The sequence below is a fragment of the Vipera ursinii genome (assembly GCF_947247035.1).
Source record: "Vipera ursinii genome assembly, chromosome: 6".
NCBI lineage: Eukaryota > Metazoa > Chordata > Lepidosauria > Squamata > Viperidae > Vipera > Vipera ursinii.
The window spans coordinates 72727483-72742025 of record NC_139515.1 but is presented as its reverse complement, the minus strand read 5'-3'; positions in this window follow the sequence as shown (position 1 = coordinate 72742025).

The window sequence follows — 14543 nt, the reverse complement described above, 5'->3', positions numbered from 1 at the left end:
AAAATCATCTTATGCCTCCCAATTATTCTTGTCTCTTTCCAGAAATTCACAGTATTTGGGATGCTCTTAAATCTTATTAGGTAATGTGAGGTTAGTCTAGTGTAGAAAAAGTAAATCTGTGACAACTTCTATGCATAGGATGGTAAATTGTTCCTGTCCTAAACAATGACCATTTGCCATTAAAATTCAGTTATATGTTTGGTTGAGAAAAAAAGTTTTTTTTCTTACTTTCACAACTACTATTGAATAATAATAATAAAAATGCCTTGGAAAAAGCTTTATAGGATCATATCATCTAAATTTAATTGCTAAATTTACTTGTAATCTGAATCACAATGTAACCTATATCTACATAAAGGTAAAGTAAAAGGTAAAGGTTCCCCCGCACATGCGTGCTAGTCATTTCCAACTCTAGGGGCCGGTGCTCATCTCCATTTCAAAGCCGAAGTGCCAGCATTTGTCCGAGGACGTCTCCGTGGTCATGTGGCCAGCATGACTAGACGCCAAAGGCGCACGGAACACTGTTACCTTCCCACTGTAGTGGTCCCTATTTTTCTACTTGCATTTTTATGTGCTTTCAAACTGCTAGGTTGGCAGAAGCTGGGACGAGTAACAGGCGCTCACTCTGTTACACGGCACTCGGGATTCAACCCGCCAAACTGCCGACCATCTGATCGACAAGCTCAGCGTCCTAACCCGCTGAGCCACCGCGTCCCTTATATCTACATAAGCAAACTATTATCCCTTCTTTCCCTCAGCCTATTCCCAATTTGAATCAAGCAACTGTTGAAGTGAACAGTATTTCACAGAAGCTTATGCCTTTTAATAAGATGTGTTATTTGGGAAAAGTGTGTTGTCTACATTCATAGCATTCTCTTGGTCTACCATTTATTTAATCACTTTAACGTAACATAATAATCTGATATGACCTTTTTTTGACAACCTCCTGCTGGTTCCTACTGATGAAAGCCTTTTTTTTCTGGCTTGCTTATAGACAAGCTGTTTGACAAGCTGTTCTAATAAATTTAGTATTAAATTTACTGGCCCATAGTTTCCTGGGTCTTCTTCCCCTTTTGGAATGAAGATTATGTTTGTCTTCTTCAGTCTTCTGGCATCTCACCAGTTCTCTAGTTTTGAAATCAGTTTTCCCAGGCTTTTCAACAGGTTGATACATGGTAAAACACTACCATTAGTCTGAATTTGTTTAATGGGTGTGCATTTGGGTATTTACAGGTGTTTCTCTGTGTGTAATAAATTGAGAGAGGGAACACTACACATTAGCAAACGTTCTCTCCCTCTTCTGAGAGAAGACAAGTAACAAAGGTTTGTATTTTCCTATTACTTTCCCCCCTTACCCGTGTCTATCCCCCAACTCTACTTAACCTCCCCTGCCCTGCTGTATTTCACAGTATTTGTGAGCCTAATCTTCTTCTGAGCTTTGGCCTTCCCTACTTCACAAGCTGAAGCTATCAGTTTGAACACCCTCCTCATCAGTCCATGCTTCTCTCTCCTACACATCTCCCTTTTGCTTCTGAGCCTGTCAGTGAGCCTGATGTTTATCCATATGGGCTTTTTAAAGCTTTCTCCAGTTTCCATCTGGGGAAGATAATTTGTATCTATGCTTTTAGTTTTCCATATTTCAGGCTCTCCTATCCCTTTTTGATGTGTTTTACCTTTAGGATTTCAAGCCCAGGTGTGCTCTACGCCTTTCACTTAAAATCTGCCTTCCTGAAACTTCAGGTGGAAGACTTCCTTCAGCTTTCCCTCCTCCACTTATATTTCATCCCTTCGTGATGTATTCCAAGGTGTTTGACACCCTCAATTCATCAACCATCTGCTTTTTTGCTGGTCAGAATATGGTCCAGGTAGTTAGTTGTTCTTTTTGTTGTTGTTGTTTCTTCTTCTTCTTCTTCTTCTTCTTCTTCTTCTTCTTCTTCTTCTTCTTCTTCTTCTTCTTCTTCTTCTTCTTCTTCTTCTTCTTCTTCTTCTTCTTCTTCTTCTTCTTCTTCTTCTTCTTCTTCTTCTCCTTCTTCTTCTCCTTCTCCTCCTCTTCCTTTTCCTTTTTTTCCTCCTCCTTCTTCAAAAATTAAATTGTCAGAGAGAGAGATCAGAAATCTATTGGACCCTGAATAAATTTTTCAGCAGGTGTTGTAGTAGTTTAGTCCTCTCACTGCCCATATACTTCCTGAAGAAATTGTTGAATGAATGCAGAAATTATGTATCCATCCACTTCAGCCTTGTCTAAAAAAAAGGGAGCACAGGAATGTAGTGAAAGATTATTCATGAAGCTATGCATCTCTCTCTTTCTCTCCATCTCCCCCCCTCTCTCACACACACAAACCCTTCTATCTATCTATCTATCTATCTATCTATCTATCTATCTATCTATCTATCTATCTATCTATCTATCTATCCATCCATCCATCCATCCATCCATCCATCCATCCATCCATCCATCCATCCATCCATCTATCTATCTATCTATCTATCTATCTATCTATCTATCTATCTATCTATCTATCTATCTAATCTTAATAGAACTGCACTGGCAACACTGATCATGATCTATTAATGTTGTAGATATCCAAAGCTCCACAAAGTTGTTTGCCCAATGTAGTTTTACTACAGTAACTCACTGGCCTCGAAATAGATTCCTTTCTATGGTATCTGGCTAGGAAAACGTCTTATACAATTTTTGATTTCCAGATGTCTTAATTACAGCATAAGCTAAAACATCTTCTTAAAAGTATAAAATTGTAATCTAGAAAAACTGCATTTTTGAGGAGAGGAAAGCACTGAAATAATTCATGAAAAATGTAGTGGTAGAAAACATCTACTTTAATACATTTTGTAAGGATTCTTTTTCCCCCATAGTAAATAATTAGCAATTTCGTCTTATATTTCAGTAGAGGGCACTCAGTACAAATTCTAGACTGAAATTATCTGATGAAAGAAATGAAGATCAACGTATAGTACAATCTCCCTCTAAGCTCACTAATGTATATGTACTTGCTCATTAAATCAGAGGAAATGTAAGGTATTTTTTAAAAAATGAAGCACTTCCTACATGCATTCAAAGCTTGAATTAGCATAGACGGTGGACCTATACATGTATAATAAGCTCTCTGTACTTCAGTAGATGCTGAATTCTACTGATTGGTACTCCTTGTGGTCATTCCAAGGAGACACGAAGAAAAGAAAAAAAAGTTAGAATGAGTTTCGGTCATTTGTGTAGGGTTCCTGTAATAATGATATTTTGCAAGAAATACTCTATAAAGCATGCATAAAGGGCTCAGCAGCACAAGGAAACAACAGCTAATGACTTAATAGCCAGCCATCAACACCCCAATCAACATCTAAAAAGCCACATACAAAAGGCACCATATAAATACAGAATAGCCCAAATCACAGAGAGAAGGGACCAGAATAGATAAGAACTGCTAGAGAGAAGTTCCCTGAGAATGGCTCCAGCATGAATCCAAAAGCTCGGAAGACTAAATCTCTAGTCCTGGGAATTGATCCACATTGGATCCTGTGCATAAAGAGAATTTTCAGTAAGGTTTTTATTATTATTTGACCTTATAATTAATTCTGTTGCCTATTCTTTTTATTTTTGCATCCATTGACAAACCTATTAAAATCTTTAGCAAAGTTGTTTGTTCCTTTGACAGATTTAAAAGTGATTCAATATTTAACATTTTAATGAGCAAAGTTCATTTGCTCTCTGCAGATATCATAACTGCCAAGCATATTCTCTTGATACACAAAACTGTCTTTGGGGAAAAAAAGCATGGAGAAGATCTTTAGGCTATTTGTGAAAATACAGAATTTTGGTTTCATTTACAACATCCTTAGTAGTAATACTTTTTATTGTAAAGTCTTAACAGAAGCTTGCAAGTTTGAACGCAGGTCCTCCATCCCTCCCTTTATCTTTGTGTGAGTTAGGGAGGGGCTTTGTCTGAGGCATTTATTCACATTATCTTTTTTTTTGCCTGGGCTCAGGCTGCTTTTATCTGACCATTTCCTCAGTGGAGACTGTTCCTCTTGTTACAACCGTGCCCTCTACCCCACTTAGTGGCTTCCAAAGTCTTACTCTAGAGGCACCTCAAAAAACAATAAAAAGTTACATCCATAATGCATTAAGGAGAACCCAGGGAAATTAAGGCAAATTTGACTTATGTTTGTTTTATTTTTAAAGTTGGACAGCCATTTGTTTTTAAAAAGTTGGATAGCCATAATGGATTAGGTAAAGGTAAAGGTTCCCCCGCACATACGTGCTAGTCGTTTCCGACTCTAGGGGCTAGTGCTCATCTCCATTTCAAAGCCGAAGAGCCAGCGCTTGTCCGAGGACGTCTCCGTGGTCAAGTGGCCGGCATGACTAGACGCCAAAGGCGCACGGAACGCTGTTACCTTCCCACCGTAGTGGTCCCTATTTTCCTACTTGCATTTTTACATGCTTTCGAACTGCTAGGTTGGCAGAAGCTGGGACGAGTAACAGGCGCTCACTCTGTTACGCGGCACTCGGGATTCGACCCGCCAAACTGCCGACCATCTGATCAACAAGCTCAGCGTCCTAACTCACTGAGCCACTGCGTCCCTTTTTGGATTAAGAACCCTGAAAAATTAAGGAAGGTTTGGTTTTTCTTTTCTTTCTTTGAAATGATCCTTCCTTCATTATGCAATCTGAAACTGTCACTTGATGCTGCAGTTGTTGATGGAGCATCAAGTTCTCTATGACATGTAATGTTTAACAGATGAATTATATTAGAAATTAAGATAACGTTAGATAATATTGCAAATTTTATGCCTCTCAAGATCCTCCCTCCCTCCTTCCCTCAGAATATAGTTTTGGAAAGAGCAGATACTGTGGTGATTTGAAAGAAATTTTAGCCTCCATGATCTGCACACCTGTTTACTGTCTGAAACAACTGACCTACAGAAAAAAAAATGTCATTTGGAGGAGAGAGATGCTGGTGAACAAGAGTCACCTATATCTATGGTTCCCCATAGTTATGGATTGGGTCAGCTTTCAAAATTGTGTATAGGGAAGGGGAGAGTTCATTGGTGGAGTTTTCCCATTGCAAAGTAAATGGAGCTATTATTCCCTATAATTTAGAAACTACATTTCTGCTGATGAAGTCTCAAACAGCAATTGCTGACTTACCTTCAATTTACAATCAGCTATTATTTCAAGATCTGTGCTTTTCTGTGAAATTTTACTTCATTGTTTTCAAACTACTTAATCTAACCAACCAAGACTGTTTTTTTTTTTAATTTCAGTTTCTTTGCATTGAATTTGTCTGTTTTTGCCACAGGTTATTAACATAATTGACCCAATATTTTTGACATCCTCATAATGACGCACATAATGTTGGGAAATTTGCTCCTTGATTGGTATTAAGACAAAAGATATTACAAAAATGAAATAGGAGATGCTCAGAATGGAATTGCTATTTTCAGCAACAATTTTGTTAATATGTAACTTTTATACTGTTTTAAATTGGTAGGCTTTAAATGAATGAATGCACAAATGAGGAGTAGCACTTCTTCTTTCTTGGAGTGGATAGGGTTGTAAACCTAGGTTTAAATCCATCTTTCTATCTGAGCTCCTTCCTCCTTTCCTTTTAAACAGAATCCTGAAATGTGCTGAAATAAAAAAACAACAACACAAGCCTTAATATTCCATAAGTCTTGTTACTGGGCAACCAGGCTATTGTGCTTTGTTGAAGCTCTCCAACTGCAAAACTTTACAGGATGAAATCAAGATGTATGTGGACAGGTCTGACATAATGTGCATCTTAACAGAGCATCTGATGGAGGAGTGAAAGCGCTGCTCACTTCTCCCAGTGAGAAAGCAATCTCAGGGAGATTTAGAATGTCAAAGCTAAGCTGAAGAGATTATTCTGCATGCTCTTTGCCTCCACTGTTGATCAGATATATCTAGAGCATTAGTGTCTGAGGTCCTACATTTGTCACTTATGAATTTATATTGAATATGCTTAAGATACAGACTTTAAGATTTTGAATAAAAATATCTATCTATCATCTATCTATCTATCTATCTATCTATCTATCTATCTATCTATCTATCTATCTATCTATCTATCTATCTATCATAGTTGGGTAATGAGTTACCTGAACCATGACATGGGTGGCAAATAAATTTGATAAAGAAGTAAATAAATAAATAAGTAAATAAATTAAATGTACAAGCAAACAACCAACTTCAGAGAGCATCAGAAATTCCATATCTATCCGTCTATTCATCAGCCACTTTCAGAGGCAACTGAAATAAGTTAAAATACCAAACAAAAGAATATCAGATAAGACCAGCAAATATAATTGTTATACAGTAGTTTATAATATTCAAAAGCTAATGCAGACTCATAACCAGCCACATTGGGGAAGTTGTATGACTTTTCAGACTCCCTAAAAAGTAAGAAGTGTCTGTGGGCAATCTTTCTCTCTACTCTCTCAGCTGGGTTGTTTTCTTGCAGATATTTTTTTACCAAACTAGGTAACATCATCAGTGCTAAGGCTATTTTTTTTAACTTTAGCTCTGCATGAATGACTAGTAACATTGTTACATCACCAGAATGAACGGGACTGATATTTTTGGACATTTTTAACCTTTAAGGTGTGAGGGACAGGATTAATAAATGACTTAACCTTAAAATGCCTGTTGTGCTGTTTATTATTTTTGCAAACAATAAATGGTCACTGGATTTCCTGAGCTGGCTCCAAACACAAAAGAACTCAGCTTTTGACCCTGGTTTGTCTGTTGTGGTTCACACTCTTTGTTACATCAGGAAACCTATGAAAGAGGAAGGAGGGCTGTATCCCTCAAGTTTCTTGACATCTGTGCCTTCAGTACGGTTGACTGTGACATGGTATGGCAACAGAGAAACTGCATATTGCATTGATTTTAATGAGAGTGGGCTACATTTTAAAATATACCGACTAGCAACTATTTGAAACTATAATGATGCATAACATAACATCAGAGATATGACAAAGGCACATTTTGCCTCCTCAGAGAATTTGTTACAGAATATGTTGATTCAGCTATTGTCAATCATTATAGATGATTCTAGCCTGGCAACATTAATACATTAAAGCAACTTCATACAGAATGAATATTGTTGTTGTTATTGTTTTAAAAAGCAATTGTCATTTCATACAAAGGGTGTCTTTAGTACTAACTAGATGAAAAATATATTGTAAAATGGCTGATTTCACAGATTTCATTAGCGTGGCAAAAAAAAAGGTATGACTTGAATGTTTTGTCTTTTGTTGCTGTGTAACCCCATTGCAACCATCAGTCTGTATGCCAGCCAACCACAAAAAAGCTAAAATTCCCATGGGAGTCTCTTTGAAACAAATTGCTTCTGTCTTTTAAAACTTGGATTAGGAAAAGTTGGAAAAGATAGTTTTTCTTCAAGATGTGCATTTGTTTTTAAAGCAAAGAGTGGTCTTTTTGCAACAGAACTCTAATAATAGTAATAGGTAGATGCTTATGTATAGATGTTATGCACAGCTGGTTGTTCTGGCAGGAGAGGAGAGGATCACCACAAGGACCAAATTGCTAAAAAAAACCCCAAACCTTCTTATACTACGGAAGTAGTCTTAATAAACAGCATACATTTTAAAGATCATATTTCACTGAAAGGAAATTATTTTCAGACAAGAATTATAAACACAAACAATGTGACATGGACACGTCTCTCGCTTCAATCCTACTAATGTCTGTAGCAATAATTTTTTAAAAATTATAAACAAGTAGGCTACTATTTATTCCTTTATCTTATCTGGGGAAAACCAAAGCTGAAAGAACAGAAGTTTGAACAACGCTAATTTATAAGTGGGTTTCCATATTATGCTGTGATATATAAGGTTTGCTTGGTTTGACTAAGTATGAAGTGTGAACCATGCCTTGATTACTTGTAAACCTCAGTTGAGTTAGTGTGGAGCAAAATCATACCGTTATGAATCCGTATGCATAATGAATTAGCACAGTGTTTAAAGGGCTCAGTAGCTAAAATAAAACATGAATGGGGGATGACTTTTGCACACACACACACACACACACACACAAACATGCATATGTCTTCACAAGCAAGGATGCTATCATTGTTTTCATGTTAGAAATAGACAAGGAAAGTATTAATATAGTAACACATTGTAAAGTCCTTAAGTGATTAATTAGAAATTGAATTTCAGGGTTCTCTGATCACATGTAGCCCTATCTTAGCATTCAATAATTCTTGGTGGATAGAAAACCATACATTTTGCTATGTTCTCTGCAAAACATATGTATGTATGTATGTATGTATGTATGTATGTACGTATGTATGTATAAAATCTATTAGAAAAGCCAGAAAGCTACAGTCAGTCAATGCCCATAGTATTGGTTAGAAAAATCTATTGTCTGAATAAGGCAGTTTCTTATGTTCCTAACAAAGAATTTTATCTGTAAACAACAACAAATGTGTGTGTATCTCTGTGTTCTAAATAGATGACATTAAAAGGTCATCCCAGGTTTTCATGAGCAATAAAGGAACTGGAAGCTGAATGAATTCTAGAGAAATGCAGTGGCTTTGTCAGATAAAGAACCCTGACATGCCTATTTTTTAAAGGCAAGAGAGGAAGAGACAGACCCAAATCCCACAATCACACTAGCATTACATGGAGGGTTGGGAGGAGAACTTAATAGAATAGAATTTTGTGAAAAGTGGCATCATTGGTTAGCTGAAGAAGAGAATTCAACAGACTATATTTTATTGCAATTCCCAATTTCATATTCTGAATGCAATCCCACAAAACTCTTCCAAGCATAAGAGAGAGAGAGAGAGAGAGAGAGAGAGAGAGAGAGAGAGAGAGAGAGGGAGGGGGAGAGGGGGAGAGAGAGAGAGAGAAAGAGAGAGAGGGAGAGAGAAAGAGAGAGAGGGAGAGAGAAAGAGAGAGAGAGAGGGAGAGAGAGAGAGAGAGAGAGAGGGAGGGAGAGGGAGAGAGGGAGAGAGAGAGAGAGAGAGAGAGAGAGAGAGAGAGAGAGAGAGAGAGAGAGAGAGAGAGAGAGAGAGAGAGAGAGAGAGAGAGAGAGAGAGAGAGAGAGATCTTCTGGCTTGGAGCATTTTGATTTTTATCAAGGAAAAAAAAATTCCAAGAGCTGGGAGGAAACCAAAAGAGCAAAATCCACCCTGATGACTGAGCATAGTTATTACTCATAAAATTCTGAAGGTTAACAAATACTTGGGTGAGATGAAATGGAGTATCCAGGAAAGTCGAGCTGAGCTGGCTAGAACCCATAACAGAAGCATTCTTTCTAGTTAGCTTTTTTATTGTTTGTTCCTGCTATACTGGGCTATGTTCATTTATCTTCCAAATCAAAGAAATTCCTCAGCAGGCAAAATGTCATGGTATGTATTCCCTGAACACACAAATTCTAAAAATGATTTTTAGGTGGAACTAAAAGGATTATCTGGACTAAAAGTTGGAATAAGCTCTATTGAATGCGGTAGGCTTGGGAGATTCTCACACTATTACACTATGTGAAGCATAATCGAGAGGTAAAGAAGACGTTGACTTCCATGCTTGACTTTTGGGGGGAGAACAACTGGATGTAAAATCATCACTTTAGCAAAAACATAAGGAAAAACTTATATAAGGCAAAACTTTCTGATGGTAAGGTATGTATTGCAGTAGAATAGTGTATTTATGAAGTTTATGGAATTTCCATTTTTGGAAGTTCTTAAGAAGAGACTGGGTAGTCACCTATCATGAATGCTTTAATTGATTTTAATGCACATTGAAGTGGTTTAAACTTGATCTTTGTGATTCTTATATCTCTAGAATTCTATGATTGTCTAATTAGTATTATAAAAGTATAAGCCAGAGCCTTTGTGTTTTTGCAAACTAATTGTAGAAATGATCATGTAGCTCATCCAAGAAAGTTACCATAAATTGTTCATAATTGTTCCTATTTTGGAACAGCTGTACAATTTCTACATGCAACTTACAAACTACATGCAACTTACAGAATACAAAGGCTTAACTATTGTTACTCTGTTTCCATAAGAGCAATGATAATTATACTATATACGGATTTCAAGAATATCTTGAACTCAGTGGATTCAGGCTGGGTAGGAATAATTAAAGTTGACTCAATAAATATGCCTTTCACTTTATATTATTTATCATTGTATGAAGTGCTATATTAGAAAAGTATATATTGATTAAACAAACTCATTGTATAGTTACTCTATAATCCAAGTTTAACTAAAAAAGGCACCTCTGTTGAAATCAAAATAATTTCCCCGTCTGTTGGCAAAATGAATGCTTGTTTACTGGAAACAACACATGCCATATTATTCATAGAATGATTCTGCAGATCCCTGCTGCTTTTCAATTTAATTAATCAGTTTACATAATGAAATTCAAGACATTGAATTTGCTTTCTGAAAAATGCCCCCATGTTCTATGAAATAGCTGAACAAACCAAGCAGAAATCCAGACAAATTTCAGGGATCTGTCAATCATATCAGTAGGGGATAACGGGATCATAAGTTCACTGGCCTAAGATACCTATGTTTACATTATGCCTTCTCTGGGAGAAAGGTGGTCTGAATACAAAAAAGACATGGAAATTATATTTGTTCACTCAGCATGTCCTGATTCAATCTTCTTATCTCTGTGATGAGAAAGTGCTTGAAATTTTGCAGTGCCAATAACAGTGTCAACAGTACAGGACTAAAATGAATTAATGGTCTGACCTGGTATAAGACATCTTTTGTGTTATGTCCACTCATAGCCACACCACAGATGTGTTACCTGCTGTAAAACCTAAAGAAATATTAAGAATTATATGAGGAAAATCTATAGCAAATTAACAATATTAACAACTAGAACATCTAAGAAACTCTAACTAACTAACATTATGTCAGAGAACCAGTCTGAACCAGTGGTTAAGGTATCAGGCTAGAAATTGGGAGATGGTGAGTTCTAGTCCCTGTCTAAGGCATGAAAGCCAGTTGGACAACTTTGGGTCAATCAATCTCTTTCAGCCCAACTCACCTTAGAGGGTTGTCATTTTAGGAAAATAGGAGAAAAAGATGTTGGATAGGTTCACCTCTTTGAATTTTTTTTCCAATCCCATTTATATCCCGCCCTTCTCTGAAGACTCAGGGCGGCTTACAATTTAAAGCACAAATCAATGTGCTTAGCAGTAGCCTTCATTCTATGTATATGCCTGCTTATTAGGGCTTTCACACACCCCCCAAGCGGCATTATTACAAAGTCAGCTTAATTGCCCCCAACAATCTGGGTCCTCATTTTACCTACCTCGGAAGGATGGAAGGCTGAGTCAACCTTGAGCCTGGTGGGATGTGAACCTGCACTAATTGCAGGCAGCTGGTGTTACTTTTTATAAGAATTGCTTATAAAAATAATAAAGATGGGATATAAAGAAACTGTCAGACCTGCCATCTCACAGCACAGGCCTGGCTTAGCTAGATGCTAGGCTGTCATAAGTAATAAGGTGAGGAAGACCAGTGGGGTGGGTGAATGGGGCCGGGGAAATGAGGAAAGGAAAGTGAAAGCCTACGCACCATTCCTGTGGAAGCTGAAGCCTTTTCCAAAGTCACCCAATGGAATGCAACACCTTCAGGCCCACGCAGCTGGGGACAGTTACCAAAACAATTTATTTGAAAGTGATTGGTTGCTTAATGATAAGGGGAGAGGGGGATAAATCCCAGGGGAAAAGTTAATTGCTTGGTTTGGGTGCAGAAAGCTAGACTTGGCTTTCTACTCCATAACCATTTGCCCTCAGCAATGTATACTTTTATTGCTATGGTTGTGAGAGTCTTTCTTTCTGATTGACCAAGATCAGATGGCTGAAACAAACAAACAAAGAAACAAAATGTCCTATGGGCATTCTGGCAACCTTATTATGGGTCTTGTTTTTGCTGCCACTGTTTACATGGTTTTTATAAAGGTAAAGGTAAAGGTTCCCCCGCACAGGCGTGCTAGTCGTTTCCGACTCTAGGGGCCGGTGCTCATCTCCGTTTCAAAGCCGAAGAGCCAGCGCTTGTCCGAGGACATCTCCGTGGTCATGTGGCCGGCATGACTAGACGCCAAAGGTGCACGGAACGCTGTTACCTTCCCACCGTAGTGGTCCCTATTTTTCTACTTGCATTTTTACGTGCTTTCGAACTGCTAGGTGGGCAGAAGCTGGGACGAGTAACAGGCGCTCACTCTGTTACGCGGCACTCGGGATTCGACCCGCCAAACTGCCGACCTTCTGATCGACAAGCTCAGCGTCCTAACCCACTGAGCCACCGCGTCCCTATGGTTACCTGCTCAAATAAAAGTGATGATGGAATCCATAGAACCCTCATGATTCCTTTGATATCTAGTTAAACCTTTTCCTGGTGTACCATTAAAAATACCCTATTAAGGAGTACACAAAATAGTGAAAATCTAGTCAAGAGCATGTGGACTTTTATGTTATTCTATTCTATGAATTTTCTTTTTAAAGAAAATCATTAAGCAACAGAAACAAGCAGAAAATATACAGTTGTTGTATTATGAGTGGGGAACATCCTTTTTTTTTCCTTTGCAAATTCAGGTGTTTCCCCCCCCCCCACCTGCTCAGTTTGCACAATTGCTTCCAATTCTTTTTCAGTCCTTCATATGAACAACCCTGGTGAATCCTGTTTAATGCAGTCCATCCCGCTTCATGTTTTTTGCTATTTCCTCTACGTACACTTAATGTAAATGGACCTTAGTCTTTAATGAAATATTTAAATGCAACTGTGTCATACAGCATAGTCTGAGGTTTGATCAATTTTCTAATGTAGAATTTCTAGCTGATCAACAGTTGAGACAGTGGTGAAGCTGCGTTGCTGCCATCTGTGCTATGGTGGAGTTCACTTTATCAGTGATGTTACTCTGTTCCAAAGCTCTGAATGACTCTTCCAACTCTTTTATGCAGTTGTTCAATGACACATAGTAGGGATCCCTAACCCCCTGGATTTGTCCATGTACTCTTTGGAACTGAACCCCACAAGCAACAGGCAAGAATGGAGTGAGCGCAGCTCCACTTCTGCATACAGAGCTGCACTGGTAAGTGAGCTCATCTGCTTCTTACATGGAACTATCCCCACCTTCCTTCTCCCAACTCTGCTGCCACCACCAGTCCACAAAGCTGGAAAAGTTGGGGACCATTGACAAAGAGGACAAATAAAGCCTTGTCATGTACTGTTATGAATAACTATGTGTCAATAATAAGCGCCCCAGTGCTATGGTCCTTAAGAATCCCAACCAGAAGGACCAGAAAAACTACAGAATGGTCCCTTCAAGGCCCAGGTTCAACCCTGGCAATTACCCAGGAGGATACTGTTGTCAAGGGTAAGGAAAGCCATGGACAGTTTCAGAAGAAATAGTGTTTATTTGTTTAACTTGCATGCTGCCCACTCCTGGAGGCTTTAGGTCACTAAAACATCAATAGTCTGAAAAGCCATAACTCCAAATATACGCAGAAACACTCTGATCTCCCTTCAGATTGTATAAATCTTTTATGCAGAAACAAAATCTCTACAAATAGGCCATGCCCACTGCAGAATCTGTTTGCATATTTGAAAGCCTCCTCTTCCTGTAAAAGCCAGAAGATCAAAAGTTTTACAAGTTTGCTAAAGCATAGAAGGAGAAAGTAAATTCAAGCTCTTCAGGGAGGTAGTTCCAAAGAATGAAGGTGGTGATGTCAAAGTCTACCTCCAGCAGGGATGAGACCTGGAGATTATTGACCCTTGAAATCTAATTGAATGGATAGATGTGGGCCAGAGGAGGTAGTCTGTCAGATAATCAAGGCCAGAGCCATTCTGGACCTGAAATGTGACAACTAGCACCTTGAATTGCACCCTGAAGCTCATTGGCAAACCAATGAAAGTCTAAAGCAGAGAATATCAGGGTATGCCCATCACTGTCAAGGCTGCTGAATTCTGCATCAGCTGTAGCTTACAGATGTTATTCAATGGCAGCCCCAAGTATAGTCTATTAAACTGGGTTATGACTAGGACATGAGTGTCCAAGAACATTGTCTCCTTATTTAAGGATTCTCACAACTGGTGCACCAGCTACAACTACCATCTGTTTTTCAATCAGGAGCAGTGAATTTAGGAGAATTCCCAAACTTTGGACCATCACTGCACTGAGAAGTACAATCCTATTAAGAAACAAAGGTGGAATTTCCCTGAAATTGTGATGCACACAAATTCGGAATTCCTCCATCTTGGAGGGGCTTGAGTCTTTTCTCCCCATCCAGACATTTGGTCTGCACTTCCATCTCTCCTCCCTGTCTAGTTTTCCATTTAGTTGTTCCACCCATCTACTTCCCCATATGGTTCATGGTGATCCAAGAACGAAGTTCACAACGGTCTCAACATGATGATCAAAGCAATTTCAGTAACTTATCCCATGTAAAACCCCTATTGAAATGGGAACATATACGCTATGCCTATGGGTACATAAATTTATTTGGGTAGAAATAA